Below are 19,388 nucleotides of genomic sequence, written 5' to 3'. Positions count from 1 at the left end.
CGGATCTCCTCGCGGATGGAACCCGAATAGGCGATAAACCTGGACTAGAGACTAGTGTGGTTAGTCAGGTCATGGCTGACTCCCTCGCCAGGCTTCCGCTTGAAGGTTGCTGAGATACACGACATGTACATGGTGGTAGGTGGCGAGAGCGTGTGTGAAGAAGTACACCCCTGCAGGGTTATAAATGATCTATTTGAATAGCCGTGTCCGTGGTAAAGGACTTCTGGGTTGCCTGTACAGTTCATAGATAACTTGAAGTGGATATTCTAAAACTCGCAAGATAAGCGTGAGTGCTATGGATGGCCTTCTCGTAGGGAGACGGGAGCGGATCCATAGTGGTGTATTGATATGGTGAATATGTGGACTCGTGTGTGCCACCTCAAAGAGTTACTTGCAGTCATAGTTTAGGATAGCCACTGAGTCAAAGCTGGCTTGCTGCAGTCAAACTCCACCACCCCCTTTGTTGATACTGATGCATATGTAGCTAGTTCTGATGTAAGTCTTGTTGGGTACATTTGTACTCACGTTTGCCTATTTTATATTTTGCAGAGAGACGACAGTCTCGCTAGTAGTTCCGTGTGGACTTCGACGTTTAGCTTGATACCTCAGCTACGATCTTGTGACCTTGGCAGGATCTGGTAGATACCCAGGCTTCTCAGCCTTTTTATTTGTAGATGTCTGTACTTAGACATGTTAAGCTTCCGCGTGTGCTTTGACTTGTATGCTCTGAATGTTGGGTCATGAGACCCACGTTTGTAATATCTCGCTCCTCGGAGCCTAATGAATAAATACTTTGAGTCGTAGAGTTTTGATGTGATGCCATGTTGTATTTACACATATTGAGCATATTTGTGTGTATGATTGAAATGGTTGGTATGTCTGGGATGCGACAACCTAGTTGTTTATCCTTGGTAGCCTCTCTTATGGGGAAATGTAGTCTTGTGCTTCCATGATCCATAGTAGTCCGCTACAGCCCGATTCGCCGGAGTCCTGACACTGCGGCCGCCCTCGAGGTGGCGTTGAAGGACGCCGAAGCCGCCAAGGAGCGCTGCCGTGTGGCGGCGGTCGAGTTGGAGAATTTGCGCAAGGCACGGGAGGAGAAGCTGATGGCTCCAGAAGCGGTCACCGGCCGCGATGCTGAGCTGGAGCAGTTGGTGCAGGCGCAGGCAACGGAACGCGGCCGCCTGGAGAAGCTGGAGAAGAAGGTGGAAGCGGAGAAGGCCCGGCTGGAAGACAAGGCGAAGGTTTTGGCTGATGATCGTGTGGACTTCAAATCTCTTGAGGAGAGGTCCCGCGAGGCGCTACGGGAGCTTTACGAGAAGGGCTTGGAGAAGCTGCTGGTGACTGATGATGAGGGCCCCGCCCAGCTACTCCCTCAGCTTGTCGCGGCGCTCGAGGATGTCGTCAACGGGATCGGCTCCATGGTGGAGGGGGAAGCGCGTGCGCTCCCCTCATCGGCCTTGAGGCGCGTCCTGATACGTCTCCAATGTATCTATAATTTTTGATTGCTTCATGCTATATTATATTCTATTTTGGATGTTTAACTGGCTTTATTATACATTTTTATATTATTTTTGGGACTAACCTATTAACCGGAGGCCCAACCCAAATTGCTGTTTTTTTGCCTATTTCATTGTTTCGCAGAAAAAGAATATCAAACGGAGTCCAAACGGAATGAAACCTTCGGGAACGTGATTTTCGGAACGAACGTGATCCAGTGGACTTGGACCCTACGTCAAGAAAGCAACCAGGAGAGCACGAGGCAGGAGGGAGTGCCTACCCCCCTGGGAGCGCCCTCCACCCTCGTGGGGCCCACGTTGCTCCACCGACGTACTTCTTCCTCCTATATATACCTACGTACCCCCAAACCAACAGAAGCATCCACGAAAACCTAATTCCACCGCCACAACCTTCTGTACCCGTGAGATCCCATCTTGGAGCCTTTTCCGGCGTCCTGCCGGAGGGGGCATTGATCACAGAGGGCTTCTACATCAACACCATAGCCTCTCCGATGATGTGTGAGTAGTTTACCTCAGACCTTCGGGTCCATAGTTAATAGCTAGATGGCTTCTTCTCTCTCCTTGGATCTCAATACAAAGTTCTCCACGATTCTCGTGGAGATCTATTCGATGTAATCCTCTTTGGCGGTGTGTTTGTTGAGACCGATGAATTGTGGGTTTATGATCAAGTTTATCTATGAACAATATTTGAATCTCCTCTGAATTCTTTTATGTATGATTGGTTATCTTTGCAAGTCTCTTCGAATTATTAGTTTGGTTTGGCCTACTAGATTGATCTTTCTTGCAATGGGAGAAGTGCTTAGCTTTGGGTTCAATCTTGCGGTGTCCTTTCCTAGTGACAGCAGGGGCAGCAAGGCACGTATTGTATTGTTGCCATCGAGGATAACAAGATGGGGTTTATATCATATTGCATGAGTTTATCCCTCTACATCATGTCATCTTGCTTAAAGCGTTACTCTGTTCTTATGAACTTAATACTCTAGATGCATGCTGGATAGCGGTCGATGTGTGGAGTAATAGTAGTAGATGCAGGCAGGAGTCGGTCTACTTGTCACGGACGTGATGCCTATATACATGATCATACCTAGATATTATCATATATACGCTCAATTCTATCAATTGCTCAATAGTAATTTGTTCACCCACCATAATACTTATGCTCTTGAGAGAAGCCACTAGTGAAACCTATGGCCCCGGGGTCTATTTTCCATCATATTAATCTTCCAACACCTAGCTATTTTTATTGCCTTTTATTTTACTTTGCATCTTTATTATAAACATGCCAATAATATTATCTTATCATATCTATCAGATCTCACTTTCGTAAGTGACCGTGAAGGGATTGACAACCCCTTTATTGCGTTGGTTGCGAGGTTTTTATTTGTTTGTGTAGGTGCGAGGGACTTGAGTGTGGCCTCCTACTGGATTGATTCCTTGGTTCTCAAAAACTGAGGGAAATACTTATGCTCCTTTACTGCATCACCCTTTCCTCTTCAAGGGAAAACCAACGCAGTGCTCAAGAGGTAGCAAGAAGGATTTCTGGCGCCGTTGCCGGGGAGTCTACGCAAAAGTCAAGACATACCAACTACCCATCACAAACTCTTATCTCCCGCATTTCTTTATTTGCCATTTGCCTCTCGTTTTCCTCTCCCCCACTTCACCCTTGCCGTTTTATTCACCCTCTCTTTTCCGCTCGCCTTCCTTTCGCCATGTCAGAATAAAAAAGGGTTGGGGTTTCTCTCCCGAGTTTTAGCACTTTAGACAATCCTGCTATTTTATCTAAACTCACAAATAGAGATACTATGGAAAAACCTGCCGGAGTTATCAATGAGAATCTTAATAATTTTGATGAAGATGATTCCAGAATTTTCGTTATTTACTCAATGAATCTTTAAAAGATGCTTGGATAGATTATTAAGGATCCGGGCTACCTATGTACCCCAATACCAAATTAAAATTTACTTAAAGAGTTTTTATGTTGCCCTTCCTTCTTTGTTTAAGCTTGTCTTAGACTCTATATTTGAAGAAGGTTTTCTTGAAGGGGATGCCGTAGATACTTATGAAAACATGAAGACTATATTTGGGCACCCCATGAATGAGAAAGTTGAATCTACATCTCTTTTGCTCTCCTACCAAAACGAATCTATCAAAGAAATGAAGGCTAGCTTACATGCAAATTTCCGTAACGTGCTTAATCCTTCTTCTACCATTAATAGCCACGTGCTTTCTCAAAATAGAAAGATTAATTCCATAGATAATAAGTTTGCTCTTTTCCTCCCTAAAATCAAAGATGGCAATACCTAGATCTATCCTTGCTTTTATGCCTAGCTAGGGGCGTTAAACGATAGCGCTTGTTGGGAGGCAACCCAATTTTATTTTTAGTTTTTTTGCTTTTTACTTCTGTTTAGGAATAAATCTTTGTTCTATCCTCTGGTTAGATTTGTTTTTATGTTTTAATTAGTGGTTGTGCCAAGTTAAACCTATAGGATCTTCTTTGATGATAGTTATTTGATCTTGCTGAAAATTCCAGAAAATTTCTGTTCACGAAAACAATTGTTAAAAATCACCAGAACGTGATAAAATATTGATTCCAATTGGAGCAGATCAATAAACAAATTTTCCAGGTCGTCCTAGTTTGGCTGAATTTTTTGAGTTCCAGAAGTTTGCGTTAGTTACAGATTACTACAGACTGTTCTGTTTTTGACAGATTCTGTTTTTCGTGTGATGTTTTCTTATTTTGATGAATCTATGGCTAGTAAAGTAGTTTATAAACCATAGAGAAGTTGCAATACAGTAGGTTTAACACCAATATAAATAAAGAATGAGTTCATTACAGTACCTTGAAGTGGTGTTTTGCTTTCTTTCGCTAATGGAACTCACGAGATTTTCTGTTAAGTTTTGTGTTGTGAAGTTTTCAAGTTTTGGGTAAAGATTTGATGGATTATGGAACAAGGAGAGGCAAGAGCCTAAGCTTGGGGATGCCCATGGCACCCCAATATAATCTAAGGACACCAAAAAGCCAAAGGGATGCCCCGGAAGGCATCCCCTCTTTCGTCTACGTCCATCGGTAACTTTACTTGGAGCTATATTTTTATTCACCACATCATATGTGTTTTGCTTGGAGCGGCTTGTATTATTTGAGTATTTATTTTTTAGTTTGACACAATCATCCTTGCTGTACACACCTTTTGATAGAGACACACATGATTCGGAATTCATTAGAATACTCTATGTGCTTCACTTATATCTTTTGAGTTATATAGTTTTTGCTCTAGTGCTTCACTTATATCTTTTAGAGCACGGTGGTGGATTTGTTTTATAGAAACTATTGTTCTCTCATGCTTCACATAGATTATTTTGAAAGTCCTACAAAACAGCGTGGTAATTTTCTTTAATTATGATAGGCATTCAAGATTAGTAAAAAAATCTTATGAGTGTGTTGAATACTATGAGAAGTTTGATGCTTCATAATTTTTTTGAGATATGAAGATGGTGATATTAGAGTCATGCTAGTTGAGTAGTTTTGAATTTGAGAAATACTTGTGTTAAAGTTTGTGATTCCCGTAGCATGCACGTATGGTGAACCGTTATGTGATAAAGTCGGAGCATGATTTATTTATTGATTGTCTTCCTTATGAGTGGCGGTCGGGGACGAGCGATGGTCTTTTCCTACCAATCTATCCCCCTAGGAGCATGCGCGTAATACTTTGCTTTGATAACTTGTAGATTTTTGCAATAAGTATATGAGTTCTTCATGACTAATGTTGAGTCCATGGATTATACACACTCTCTTCCTTCCACCATTGCTAGCCTCTCTAATACCACACACTTTTTGCCGGTATGATACACCCACCATATACCTTCCTCAAAACAGCCACCATACCTACCTATCATGGCATTTCCATAGCCATTCCGAGATATATTGCCATTGAGCTTACCACCGTTCCGTTCACTATGACACGCTCCATCATTGTCATATTGCTTCGCATGATCATGTAGTTGATATCGTATTTGTGGCAAAGCCACCATTCATAATTATTTCATACATGTCACTCTTGATTCATTCCATATCTCGGTACACCACCAGAGGCATTCACATAGAGTCATATTTTGTTCTAAGTATTGAGTTGTAAGTAAATAAAAGTGTGATGATCATCATTTTTAGAGCATTGTCCCAAGTGAGGAAAGGATGATGGAGACTATGATTCCCCCACAAGTCGGGATGAGACTCTGGATGAAAAAAAAGAGGCCATAAAAAAGAGAGAGAGAAAAAAGGGCCAAATAAATAAAAAAATGAGAGAAAAAGAGAGAAGGGATAGTGTTACTATCCTTTTACCACACTTGTGCTTCAAAGTAGCACCATGATCTTCATGATAGAGAGTCTCCTATGATATCACTTTCATATAGTAGTGGGAATTTTTCATTATAGAACTTGGCTTGTATATTCCAATGATGGGCTTCCTCAAAATGCCCTAGGTCTTCGTGAGCAAGCGAGTTGGATGTACATCCACTTAGTTTCTTTTGTTGAGCTTTCATATACTTATAGCTCTAGTGCATCCGTTGCATGGCAATCCCTACTCACTCACATTGATATCTATTGATGGGTATCTCCATAGCCCGTTGATACGCCTAGTTGATGTGAGACTATCTTCTCCTTTTTGTCTTCTCCACAACCACCATTCTATTCCACATATAGTGCTATGTACATGGCTCACGCTCATGTATTGCGTGAAGATTGAAAAAGTTTGAGAACACCAAAAGTATGAAACAATTGCTTGGCTTGTCATCGGGGTTGTGCATGATTTAAATACTTTGTGTCGTGAAGATAGAGCATAGCCAGACTATATGATTTTGTAGGGATAACTTTCTTTGGCCATGTTATTTTGAGAAGACATAATTGCTTAGTTAGTATGCTTGAAGTATTATTATTTTTATGTCAATATTAAACTTTTGTATTGAATCTTTCGGATCTGAACATTCATACCACAATTAAGAGAATTACATTGAAATTATGCCAAGTAGCATTCCTCATCAAAAATTCTGTTTTTATCATTTACCTACTCGAGGACGAGCAGGAATTAAGCTTGGGGATGCTTGATACGTCTCCAACGTATCTATAATTTTTGATTGCTTCATCCTATATTATATTCTGTTTTGGATGTTTAAAGGGCTTTATTATACACTTTTATATTATTTTTGGAACTAACCTATTAACCGGAGGCCCAGCCCAAATTGCTGTTTTTTTGCCTATTTCAGTGTTCCGCAAAAAAAGAATATCAAACGGAGTCCAAACGGAATGAAACCTTCGGGAACTTGATTTTCGGAACGAACGTGATCCAGAGGACTTGGACCCTACGTCAAGAAAGCAACCAGGAGAGCACGAGGCAGGAGGGTGCGCCTACCCCGCTGGGCGCGCCCTCCACCCTCGTGGGGCCCACATTGCTCCACCGACATACTTCTTCCTCCTATATATACCTATATACCGCCAAACCAACAGAAGCATCCATGAAAACCTAATTCCACGGCCGCAACCTTCTGTACCCGTGAGATCCCATCTTGGGGCCTTTTCCGGCGTCCTGTCTGAGGGGGCATTGATCACGGAAGGCTTCTACATCAACACCATAGCCTCTCCGATGATGTGTGAGTAGTTTACCTCAGACCTTCGGGTCCATAGTTAATAGCTAGATGGCTTCTTCTCTCTCTCTTTGGATCTCAATACAAAGTTCTCCATGATTCTTGTGGAGATCTATTCGATGTAATCTTCTTTTGCGGTGTGTCTGTTGAGACCGATGAATTGTGGGTTTATGATCAAGTTTATCTATGAACAAAATTTGAATCTCCTCTGAATTCTTTTATGTATGATTGGTTACCTTTGCAAGTCTCTTCGAATTATCAGTTTGGTTTGGCCTACTAGATTGATATTTCTTGCAATGGGAGAAGTGCTTAGCTTTGGGTTCAATCTTGCGGTGTCCTTTCCCAGTGACAGCAGGGGAAGCAAGGCACGTATTGTATTGTTGCCATCGAGGATAATAAGATGGGGTTTATATCCTATTGCATGAGTTTATCCCTCTACATCATGTCATCTTGCTCTAGATGCATGCTGGATAGCGGTCGATGTGTGGAGTAATAGTAGTAGATGCAGGTAGGAGTCGGTCTACTTGTCACGGACGTGATGCCTATATACATGATCATACCTAGATATTCTCATAACTATGCTCAATTCTATCAATTGCTCAACAGTAATTTGTTCACTCACCGTAATACTTATGCTCTTGAGAGAAGGCACTAGTGAAACCTATGGCCCCCGGGTCTATTTTCCATCATATTAATCTTCCAACACTTAGCTCTTTTTATTGCCTTTTATTTTACTTTGCATCTTTATTATAAAAATACCAAAAATATTATCTTATCATATCTATCAGATCTCAGTTTCCTAAGTGACCGTGAAGGGATTGACAACCCCTTTATTGCGTTGGTTGCGAGGTTTTTATTTGTTTGTGTAGGTGCGAGGGACTTGAGCGTGGCCTCCTACTGGATTGATACCTTGGTTCTCAATAACTGAGGGAAATACTTACGCTACTTTACTGCATCACCCTTTCCTCTTCAAGGGAAAACCAACACAGTGCTCAGGAGGTAGCACGTCCTCATCCACCTTCATCTTCACGATCCCAATGCCAACCTTGGTGTCTTGCTTGAGCCTGTGTATGAGGAGCGCTACACGGCTGCTACCAAGGCCGTGAAGGGACAGGTGGAGGCCTTGCTGAAGAAGTTCCTTGCCATAGACCCTGCACCTCCTGCCAAAGGTGCCGCCGATCCCGCGACCAAGACCGACGACCTGGGCGACGGCGACGCTACCGACGGGAGGGTGCTTCCTGACGACAGCGCCCGAGGCTGAAGAAGAGGCTTGCTAGTGAATGATGGTGCTCCTGCCCATTTTTATTTTCCTGTGAACTTACCTGCAATACGCAACGTGCCTCATGGAGGCGTCAAAACTTCTATTTGGTGTTTGAAGAACAATATGTCTTATAATAATTAGGATTCTGCGATTTCCTTTCCGTTGCTTGATGTCCTATGTTGACAGGGCCCGGCCCCGCGCGTGCCTCAGCCGCCTTTGGGTCGTCCGGATTGCCAGGACGAGACCAAGGGGTGAGGGGCTACGTGACCAGTTAGGCTCCTGAGTCGCGATGCTCAGGAGTCCCCCTTGACATCCAAACAGCCTTCGGAAAGGAAACGTGGGAGTGGGTCGTGGTGTTCTACATCGGCAGGGCCCAACCCCGCGCATACCTCAGCCGCCGTTGGGCCATCCGGATCACTAGGACAGGACCAAGGGGTGAAGGGCTACATGGCCAGTTAGGCTCTTGAGTCGCGATGGTCAGGAGTCCCCCTTGACACTCAAATGGAACTTCATACCAGTCCTCGCCGAGGTCCCGCTCAGGAGGGACGCACGACGACCAGGTCCGACGGACCTGGCAGGGCGGCGTACGCTAGGCGTGACCTGAGCGTAGCCCCCGTGTCCAGCCCCCTCGCGCGACTCTCCCGAGGGGAAAGCGTTGCGGCGAGGCTGGACACTGATCCGGGTGGCTCCCTGAGGTTGATGCGGCCATGGGGCCGCCCTGAGTTGTTTATCACCTGCACGGAGCATAGCGCTTCCGCACTTGCACAGTCATAGCCACTCCTCGACCGTGTCGACTGTCAGCGCGGAGCATGGTGCTTCCACTGGTGCGTTGGTTGGGGCTCCCTCTGAGTGGAGCCCTCGGGGTGTGTACAGCCCCGCCCTGACACTCATGAGCCACTGCGGGACTCACGACGCCCTACCTCAAGGCGGGTTGCGCCTGGTCTTGATACTTGGTAGCTGTGGCGGTCCTACGAGATGGTTAGGCAACCTGTGCCGGATGAATCTCCTGAGGTGATTATATGAGGGGGCCAAACACCAACGACCTCAGGAGGTGACGTGAACGGGGCCGGCCAGCCAGACAGAGCTCAGTCATTGGGTTTATCGACGCTGTAGGGACGGACCCGAGCACAGACGTCGTGCCTAGCCTTCTCATGCAAAGAATCCTAAAGAAAGACAACCGGCGTGCGGCTCCTGCGGTGGCGAGGGCGGTCGTGGGTGGGCTTGTAAGGGTGCACGACATTCATGGTATCGAAGCACCAGACAGGCAGGTGGCAATCATAAGGTAAATCATGTAAGGAGGCAAGCTAGTTCAGATAGATGCAAGAACGGTACATGCCACTGGGATGGACCCGAGCGGCCTAGGGATGATGCTGCCCGAGGGGCGCCCCCAACAGAGTAAGCTAAAGATGCAAAAGGATACACGTCGCACAGATAGGCCCGTGCGACTTGGGGAGAATTCTGCCCGAGGGGCGCCCCCAACTGAATGAACTAGAAGGAGTCACCTGATACCGTAGTTGGAATGGTGTTGGAGTAGCTAAAGATGTGTGCTGGAGAAGTTGCTCCTCACGAATCGCCAGGGTCCTGAGCCTCGGGAGGCTCTGGGGGCCCGGGTGGTTCATGAAGGACCGTCGCCCTCTCTGCTAGGACTGCATGATGCCTGGCGTCCTGAGCCACCAGAATGCTCCGCAAGTGGCGCTGGAAGGTGACAGTCGCGTTTGGCAAGCTGAATGGCATGCGAAAAAAAGCTGTGGGGTGGACCCTCACACCGTCCAATGCGCGATGGCCATAGACGCCCCTGAGATGCGGCCCTATTGAGCCTTGGAATGTCGACGCAGACGCGCAGCCCGTCGTCCTTGCCAGGATGGGGAGCTACGCTGGGTGGTGGGCGGCGGTCGCCGCGTATGGTCCTTGCCTCTTGAAGCTCCTGGGTCGCCTTGGTGATGAACTCCTGAGCACTAGGCACTCCACACCTTGTGCCCTCTTGAGGGAAACGTGCAACGAAGCATGCCTCCACGTGGTGCCTGAGCACCTCCCTCGTGACGTTGGCTAAGTCTGAGGCCCTCCGAAAGAGAGCCCCCGAGACTAGCCTGAGGAGGGAGCCGGGCGCGCCTTCCTATGCGAGGGAGGGAGGCGCCCCATCCGTGGGCGCAAGTCCTGAGGTGGTGCCGCTAGAAACGCCGCTCACCTGAGGCCCTTGGTGGAGTAGCTGCTTCTTCTTCTTGGGGATGGCCTCAGGAGGGTACAGGGCGCCTTCGCTGTCTGGGTCTTTGGCTGCTGCCGCCTTGTAAGCGCGCTCAAGATAGCACACCGCGTCCCTTTCCTCACAGGCGACCGTGATGATGCCGCCGCTCACTGGCACCTTGAGTACGTTGTAGCCGTGATGGGTCACCGCCTTAAATTTGGCCAGGGCTGGATACCCAAGGATGGCGTTGTACGGCAGGCGGATGTGGGCGACGTCGAAGTCAATGAGCTCAGTGCGGTAGTTGTCGCGCTGGCCGAATGTGACAGGGAGGCGGACCTGCCCTATCGGGGTGGTGGAGCCGTCAGTCACTCCCGAGAAGGGCTTGGTAGGCTGTAGCTGATCGTATGGCACTTGGAGGCGGTCGAACGTCTCGACGGACAGAACATTGAGCCCTGCACCGCCATCGATGAGGGTCTTCGTGACTTGGACATTGTTGATGATGGGCGAGCAGAGCATCGGGAGGGCGCTGGCAGTTGCCGCGCACTTGAGATGGTCCGACGAGCTGAAGGTAATGGCGCACTTGGACCACCTGAGCGGGCGCGTGGCCTCGAGCCTGGGAAGGGTCGCGTTCACCTCACGAGAAAACTGCTTGAAGATACGCTGAGAGGCAGGGGCCTGAGCGCCACCCAAGATGCAGGCGATGGCGCGCGGCTCCTGGAAGCCCCCAGCCTCCTCATCCTAATGATGGTCGTCGTTCCTTCTTGGCGAAGGCGGCAGCAGAGGGAGGCCAGCGTTGCCCTGGTGGCGGTCCTCACGAGGCTGGTCTCTCCACGCGCCTTCACGAGGCTGGTCCTGCCAGCAGTCCTCACGAGGTCGGTCGCGCCACTCCCTGCGGGGGCCGCGGTTGTCCCAGCATCCTCCACCTCGTCCTCCTCCTCGGTCGTAGCCCCGGTCGTTGTTCTCGGGGCACCGACCGAAGCGCCCATCACGGATGGCCCTGAGCTCCTGATAGTCGTTGGTGTTGTGGCTGTGAACGTTGTGGAAGGCGCAGAACGGGCGGTTGGCCTTGGATGACTCGGGGTGGTCACGGCCGCGCTTCATCTCCGGCTCCGCCACGAGCACGGCAGCCCCCTTGCGCTTCACGTCCTTGATCTTGGCCTTCTTGTCCTCCTAGTCGGCAGCTGGGAGCTCGAGGAGAGAAAGGCGCCCTTCCTCAGCGCTCGCGCACTTGGTTGCCATGTTTAACATCTCCAAGGTCATGCATAGGTCTTCGTGGATGGCGAACTCCTCCTTCATCTTGACGTCGCGGACGCCATCGGAGAACACGGAGATGATGGCCTCATCTGTCACCTTGGGGATCTTGAGGCGAATACTATTGAAGCGCTGGATGTACTTCTGCAGGGTCTCCCCTGGCTGCTGCTTGATGCGGTCACCTGCGGCCGGAAGGCGGTCATGAGTGCCCTGGAAGTTGTCGATGAAACGCTCGCGCATCTCGCCCCAAGAGGAGATCGATCCCGTGGGCAGGTTCAGGAGCCCCGAGCGCGCGCCATCCTTGAGGGCCATGGGAAACCAGTTCGCCATGACCTTCTCGTCGCCGTTGGCCGCCTCGATGCTCAGTTCATAGAGCTGCAGGAACTCAGCAGGGTCGGGGGTGCCATCGTAGCGCGGCGGCAGGCCGGGCTTGAACATGTCAGGCCACACAATGCTGCGCAGCTCGGGGGTGAAGGCACAGCAGCCTGCTGTGGTCACCGGAGCCCGTCGCAGAGGCGGAGCCTGGTCCTGGTATCCACGCGCTGCCGCCACAGGCGGTATGCGGTCTTGACGCGGTGGTGCTGGGAGTGCAGGAGCGTTTTCTTGCGGCTGAGGGACTTCTTGGCAGCTTCCTTCTTCGTGCGCGGCTGCCCTGCACGGTGGGTCGCGCCGTGGGGCCGCGCGTCTTGTTGGAGGGCGACGTCTTGATGCGGAGGTGGTGGAGGCGATCTGTGGGCTACGTCGCCCGCAGCTGGAGGTGGGCGAGGCAGCGAGAGAGACGGCGCCGGAGACCATCCAGCGGTGCTTACGAGCTAGGCGATGCGGTCCAGCCAGTCTTTGTAGAGGTCGTCGACCGGGCGGTAGCGCAGGACCTTGCGTGCCATGAGCAGTGTGGCATGCGCGTCCGTGTGTGCGTGACGAGCGTGGGATGACGAGCCGGCCGGAGTTAGCGACGGGGTGGCGGTGCATCCTTCCCGCCACACGGAGGGGTGCAGTGATGAGGCTCGTTGCTCATTTTCGGCCAGGCCAGTGGCAGCGTTGGCAGCGGGCGATGGAGAGCGGCGGGGAGGTCTACCAACGGGTGTCGTCTGAGCGACACGAGTGGCAAGGGTGGCCCGGCGCTCCGCACAGGGTCGGCAAGTGTCAGCCATGGATGCAGCAGAGCAGTGGAGCGTGGATCAACGGAGGGAAAGCTTCGGTGCACCCCTACCTGGCGCGCCAAAAGTCGGATCATGGGTTCCGGCAAACCCTTGAGGTTTGAACTCTGGGGTGCGCATGAAGAACTCTCTCTCCCTAGCTCGCTCGCACCACGATCTCAAGGCCTAGCTCGACAAAACCAAAGAACAAGATACACGAGAGTTTATACTGGTTCGGGCCACTGTTGCGGTGTAGTACCCTACTCTAGTGTGGTGTGGTGGATTGCCTTGTAGACTAAGGATGAACAAGTACAAGGTAAGAATAGCCTCCAGAGCAGAGGTGTTCTAGAGCTCAGTGAGCTAGTGGGATGGCGTTGGTGGAATGGATTCAATCCAAGATCAGTTGCCTCCTATGGTAGTGGCTAGTCCTATTTATAGAGGCCTTGGTCCTCTTCCCAAATGTTAGGCGGGAAGGGATCCCACAATGGCCAATTTTGAAGGGAGACAACTAGTACAAGTTATCCTGACAATAGGTAGTCTTCGCCTGCCAAAGGCTCTGGTGGTGACACCGCCGTGGGTTCTGCGGTGACCTCCGTCCTGACATCCTGCTGGTCTTGGTCTCGTTGCCCTGATATGGAAACCTTTGCATGACGCCTCAGGACTCCTCGCCTGTGCCTGCCTCTTTAGCACTGAAGAGGAAACTGGTACACTGCGCCTTTTGGCGCCCGCCTGGCCTTGGTCGTCATGGCTCATGTCACGTGAACCTCGCGAGGTGCCCCCTGCATAGATATCTCCGCTCCTCGGGAGCCAGCCTAGTGAGGTTGCCCCCGAGGAGGTCTAGGTGTCGTCCGCCTCATGAGGCTTGGCCCCTCGCGAGGGTCTTGAGTGGTTGTTGCTGAAGATGGGCCATACCAGGCCATTGGTGGAGCCGCATCATGGGCCGCAGGCAGGAAGGTCTGGGTACCCCCGTTCCCAGGACACCGACAGGCTCCGACGCACCCCTACCTGGCGCACCAAATGTCGGATTCGGGGTTCCGCAGACCCTTGAGAGGTTCGAACTCTGGGGTGCGTGCGAAGAACTCTCCCTCCCCAGTCTGCCTGCTCAACGATTCCAAGGCCTAGCTCGACGAACCCAAGGTACAAGAGACACAACAATTTATCCTTGTTCAGGCCACCTTTCGGTGTAATACCCTACCCCATCTTTGTGGTGGATTGCCTCGAGGGGCTGAGGATGAACTAGTACAGTGGTCGAGCAGCCTCAGGAGGTAAGGTGTTCTTGTGCTCGATGAGCTGGTGAGCTGGTCGGGGTGGAATGGATCCGTCCCCTCTATTGTGGTGGCTAAGTCCAATTTATAGTGACCTTGGTCCTCTTCCCAAATGTAGGCAGAAAGGGATCCCACAACGGCCAAATTCGAAGGGAGACAACTAGTACAGGTTATCCTCACAAAAGTGGTCTTCGCCCGCAAAAGCCTCTGGTGGTGACGCTGCAGTGGGCTCCGCGATGACCTCCGTCCTGCCATCCTGGCAGTCTTGGTCTTGTTGCACCGATATGGAAACCTTTGCTTGATTCCTCAGGACCCCGCGCCTGTGCCTGCCTCCTTAGCACCAAAGAGGAAACTGGTACACTGCGCCCGCCTAGCCTTGGTCGTCACGTCTCACGTCATGTGAATCTCGCGAGGTGCACCTTGCATAGATATCTCTGCTCCTCGGGAGCCAACCTGGTGAGGCCGCTGTCGGATGTGGGGTTCCAGCAAAACCCTTAAGGTTCGAACTCTGGGGTGCGCGTACCGATCCACGCCCTAGCTCACTAAGATCTCACGGACGGACTCGACGAACTCGCAACATAGAAAGACACGAGATTTATACTGGTTCGGGCCACCGTTGTGGTGTAATACCCTACTACAGTGTGTGGTGGTGGATTGCCTCTTGGGCTGATGATGAACAGTACAAGGGGAAGAACAGCCTCCTGAGGTTGAGGTGTTCTTGTGTCTAGGTAGGCTCTTGATCAGATCAGATCAGGCCGAGCTGCCTCAGGCTGAGTTGAGATGCCCCCACTATGGTGGCTGGTTCTACTTATATAGGCCTTGGTCCTCTCCCCAAATATTGAGCGGGAAGGGAGCCAACAACGGCGGGCGAATTTGAAGGGGGGCAACTAGTACAATCTATCCTGACAAAAGTGGTCTTCGCCTGCGAAAAGCTCTGGTGGTGACGCCGTCTTGGGCTCCACGATGACCTCCGTCCTGCCATCCTTCTGGTCTTGGTCTCGTTGCACCGATATGGCAACCTTTGCCTGATGCCTTGGTACTCCTCGCCTGCGCTTGCCTCTTTAGCACCAAAGAGGAAACAAGGACGCTGCGCGCGCTGGCGCCTGCCTGGCGCCGATCGTCATGGCTCACGTCACGAGAGCCTCGTGAGGTTTGCCCCGCCTTGATATCTCCACTCCTCGTGAACCTGCCAGGCTAGGCCACTCCTGAGGAGGTCTTGCATCGTCCGCCTCGCGAGGGTCTTGGATGCCTTGTTGATGAAGATGGGCCGCACGGCCCGATGACTTAGCCACGCCATGGGCCGCAGGCAGGCAAGTCTGGGGACCCCCGTTCCCAGAACGGCGACAGTAGCCCCCAGGCCCAAGGTGCGCTCGGGCTTGGCTTCGCGGTGAAGCCAAGGGTCAAGTACGGAGCACCGCGAGCCCCAAAAGCCTACGGCCTCGGTCGACGCGTGGCGGTTGATTGGACGTGGGCGTCTCCGCTTCCCACACTGCCTCGGCAACTGCTCGATTGGACAAAAGGCTGGCGCGGACAGCGCTTGCCTTCATTGTTTCTTCCTCGCCTTGCTCCAGATCCCCTTTCTCGCTCCTCGCCGCCGCTACCTCAGATCTGCTCCAATCTCGCTCCGCATCTGCGACTCATGGCGCCGCGCAAGGTCAGGACTTCCTCAGCGCCGGCTTGGTATGAGACAGCTCTTGAAGCGCCCACCGTCACAGAGAAGAGCCTCGCCTCCGTGCGCCTGCTGACGGCGGGGGAGAGCAATGAGTGGGGGAAGACGGAGCTCCGGCTCGCCTCTGATGTGCCAGAGCCTGAGGGAAGCACCTTCTTCCCCTTCTTCTCGAGCAGCGTCACCGTCGGGTTGGTCCGTCCTTTCTCCGACTTCTTTTATGAGGTTCTCGACCACTACGGGTTGTTGGCGTTGCACCTCCATCCCAACTCTGTCCTCCTCTTGTCCATCTTCGCCTACTATTGCGAGGCATACCTGGGCGTGCTGCCATCCGTGGCGCTTCTGCGCCACTTCTTCTTTCTTCGCGTCACCGATGGGCCACTCTCCGGATGCGCCGACTTCATCGCGTCTGGCAAGGCCAACTCGATCGCGAGCACCGGGAAGAGGGCCGACAATATCCGATCCAAATGGGTCATGATGGATGCCAAGTGCGCCGTCCGCGCCTGGTGTTACCGACGGAGGCGCCCAAGCTCGACAAGGGGTGGTCTAAGGCGGAGCTTGCCGATGAGCGGGCGTTGTTTGTGTTGGGGCAGATGACGACTGACTTGAAGCCGGGCAACGCGAAGGCAGGAAAGGTGACGGGGGCAATGCTCCTGAGGGAGTTCTTGATGCTGCGAGTTGCCCCTCTCCAGGCGCGCTCGCGCCCCTTGCGGGAGCTCGAAGAAGAGGGGAACAAATCCCATCTGAGGCCTGGGCCCTTCCTGGCCACGAATTGGATGTTGTCCTGCGCCTCATAGTTGGGGACAACCAGGAGTACCCGCCTAGTGCCTTCATTCCTTTGTTCCTCCGCAAGGACGGGGAGGAACTTGTCGCCTCCAAGCCGACCTTTGACGCGCGCGGCCTGGTGCCACCGGCGCTCGCAGGAGCTCCTGCAGCACCGAAGCCGGTGGAGGTGTCCTCTGATGAGTCCCGTGGAGGGGAGGAGGAGGAGGTGGACTCGGAGAAGACTCTTGAAGAGGTGGGGGAGACTTCTCCTCTGAGCAAGGCCGAGATCCTTCGCGCCCTGCCCCACGACGCCGAGGCCGACGCCCGCCAGGAGGAGAGGGAGCAGCCCCTCATCCTGACAAGGGGCAGGTCATCGTTGCTTCCTTGAGATGTCGCTCCTGTCTCGGCGCCTCCTGAGGCCGGCTCCGGCCCTTCTGCCACCGAGGCCCGCAGGCCTGCTCCTCAGGTCCCGATGCTGTCAGGCTTCAAGCTCCCCAAGCGGAAGTATGTCGCGGTGGATCAGTAAGTGTCTTAAGCTTCGCCTTGTCCCTGTTTGTACTTGTTATTTCCTAATGTTCGCCCTCGGTCGATCAGGCCGGCGCCTTCAGCGAAGAAGAGGAAAGAGGATACAGCGGCCGTGCCTTCCTCCGCAGAGAAAGGTGGCAGCAGCACCCGCACCTCCCCAACCTGGTCCTCCGCGCGAGGCCAAGAGGAACATCGCCGTGTGGAATCAGCCCCCATGGCCCCGCTGGCTCCGGAAGTGCCGGCGTCTGGCGCGGTTGATGAGGTCCCAGCTGCTCCGGAACCCGCAATCTCCGAGGTCCTGGCGACGATGTCAGCTCCTCCCACAGCCGCACCTTCACTCCCAGGTTCTTCTACCTCTGCTGCTGTCCTAGAGCATGCTCTTTTGGAGATGACCCAGTTGCAGGCAGATCTCCTGAGCGTGGACCCACGCCTGGTGGCCGCGCGCCTGGAGCTGGCCTCTGGCTGGCTTCACTCCGACTTGGCGGTTCGTGCGACGCTGAGTCAGGCCGCGGCGTCCTCCGAAAAGGAGAAGCAGAGCGCCGCCACTGCGTGAGGTGGCACTGAAGGACGCCAAGGCCGCCCGCGACCGCTGCCGAGGGCTGGAGGGCGAGCTGAAGAGCCTGCGCGACAAGCACGCCAAAGAAGCACGCTGCCGCCAAGCGAAGGAGGAGGAGATGAAGGCCCGGGAGGACGCCGTCAAGAATCGTGATGCTGAGCTGGCGGAGTTGGGGAAGACGCAGGCCGCCGAGCGCAACCGGTTGGAAGAGCTGGAGCGGAAGGTGGAGGCGAGGGAGGCCGATATTGACGCCAAGGCGGGAGTCCTGGCCGACGACCGCGTGGCCTTTGCTGATCTCGAGAAGAGATCTCGCAAGGCACTGAAAACGCTCTACGAGCATGGCCTGGAGAAGTCGCTGGCCACCAATGAGGACGGCCCCGCCCGGTTGCTTCCTCTCTTGGTGCAGGCGCTCGAGGAAGTCATTGATGGTGTCGGTCCCATGGCGGAGGCAGAAGCTCGCGTCCTGTCTTCAGCTGCATTGACCCGCGTTTTCAGCCACCTGCACCTTCGCGACCCCAACGCTTGCCTTGACGAGCTGCTGGGGCCTGTGGCTGAGGATCACTGCGAAGCCGCTGCCGCAGTTGTGCAAGGTCAGGTGGAGGCCCTGCTAGAGAGGTTCTGCGGCTTTGCCTCCTCACCCTTGTGTGGAGATGCCGCCGACCCTGCGGCTGGTGGTGCAGGTGAAGGCGTCGCTACCCGGGATGGAGCACCTTCTGCAGGCGACGGCGGTGTCCAGGGGTGACATGCGGCTAGTTTCCTGTTTTGTTCTTGCAACATGCATCAGGCCTCATGGAGGCGTTTAGACTTTTCATTTGATATTGTGAGGATAATATGTTTTTAATATTTGCTTCGAAATTTTGCGATTTTCTTCCTATCCGCTTTGTGTTCTGCGTCGGCAGAACCCGGCCCCGCGCATACCTCAACCGCCATTGGGCCGACTGGAGACCAGGATGGACCAAGGAGTGAGGGGCTACGTGACCAGTTAGGCCCCTGTGTCGCGATGCTCAGGAGTCCCCCTTGACGCGCAAACAGCTTATAGGGAGAGTACGCGAGGATAGATTAATGTTCTACGTCGGTAGAGCCCGGCCCCGCGCATACCTCAATCGCCGTTGGGCTGACCGGAGACCAGGACGGACCAAAGAGTGAGGGGCTATGTGACCAGTTAGGCTCCTGAGTCACGATGCTCAAGAGTCCCCCTTAACGCGCAAACAATCTCCATACCTTCCCTCGCCGAGGCCTCGGGTGGGGCGTGTGATGACCAGGTCCGGGAGACCTGTTTGGGCGGCGTGCGCTTGGGCATGACCCGAGAGCAGCCCCCAGGCCCGGGAGACCTGGTTGGGTGGCGTACGCTTGGGCGTGACCCAAGCGCAGCCCCCATGTCCAGCCCCTTCGCGCGGCTCTCCCGAGGGGAGGTGTTGCGGTGAGGCAGGACGCTGAGCTCTGGGGCTCCCTGAGGTTGGTACGACCGTGGGGCCGCCCTCCGTTGTTTATCACCAGCGCGAAGCGGAGCATAGTGCTTCCGCTTGTGCACGGGCATAGCCGCTCCTCGGTAGTGTCGACGGCCAGCGCAGAGCATGGTGCTTCCACTTGTGCGTGGGAGGGCCCCCCCCTCCTGGAGGAGCCCCCG

This window comes from Triticum aestivum, chromosome 4D (genome assembly GCF_018294505.1).
Source record: "Triticum aestivum cultivar Chinese Spring chromosome 4D, IWGSC CS RefSeq v2.1, whole genome shotgun sequence".
NCBI lineage: Eukaryota > Viridiplantae > Streptophyta > Magnoliopsida > Poales > Poaceae > Triticum > Triticum aestivum.
The sequence above is the reverse complement of the archived record's forward strand: the minus strand, read 5'-3'. Positions refer to the sequence as shown.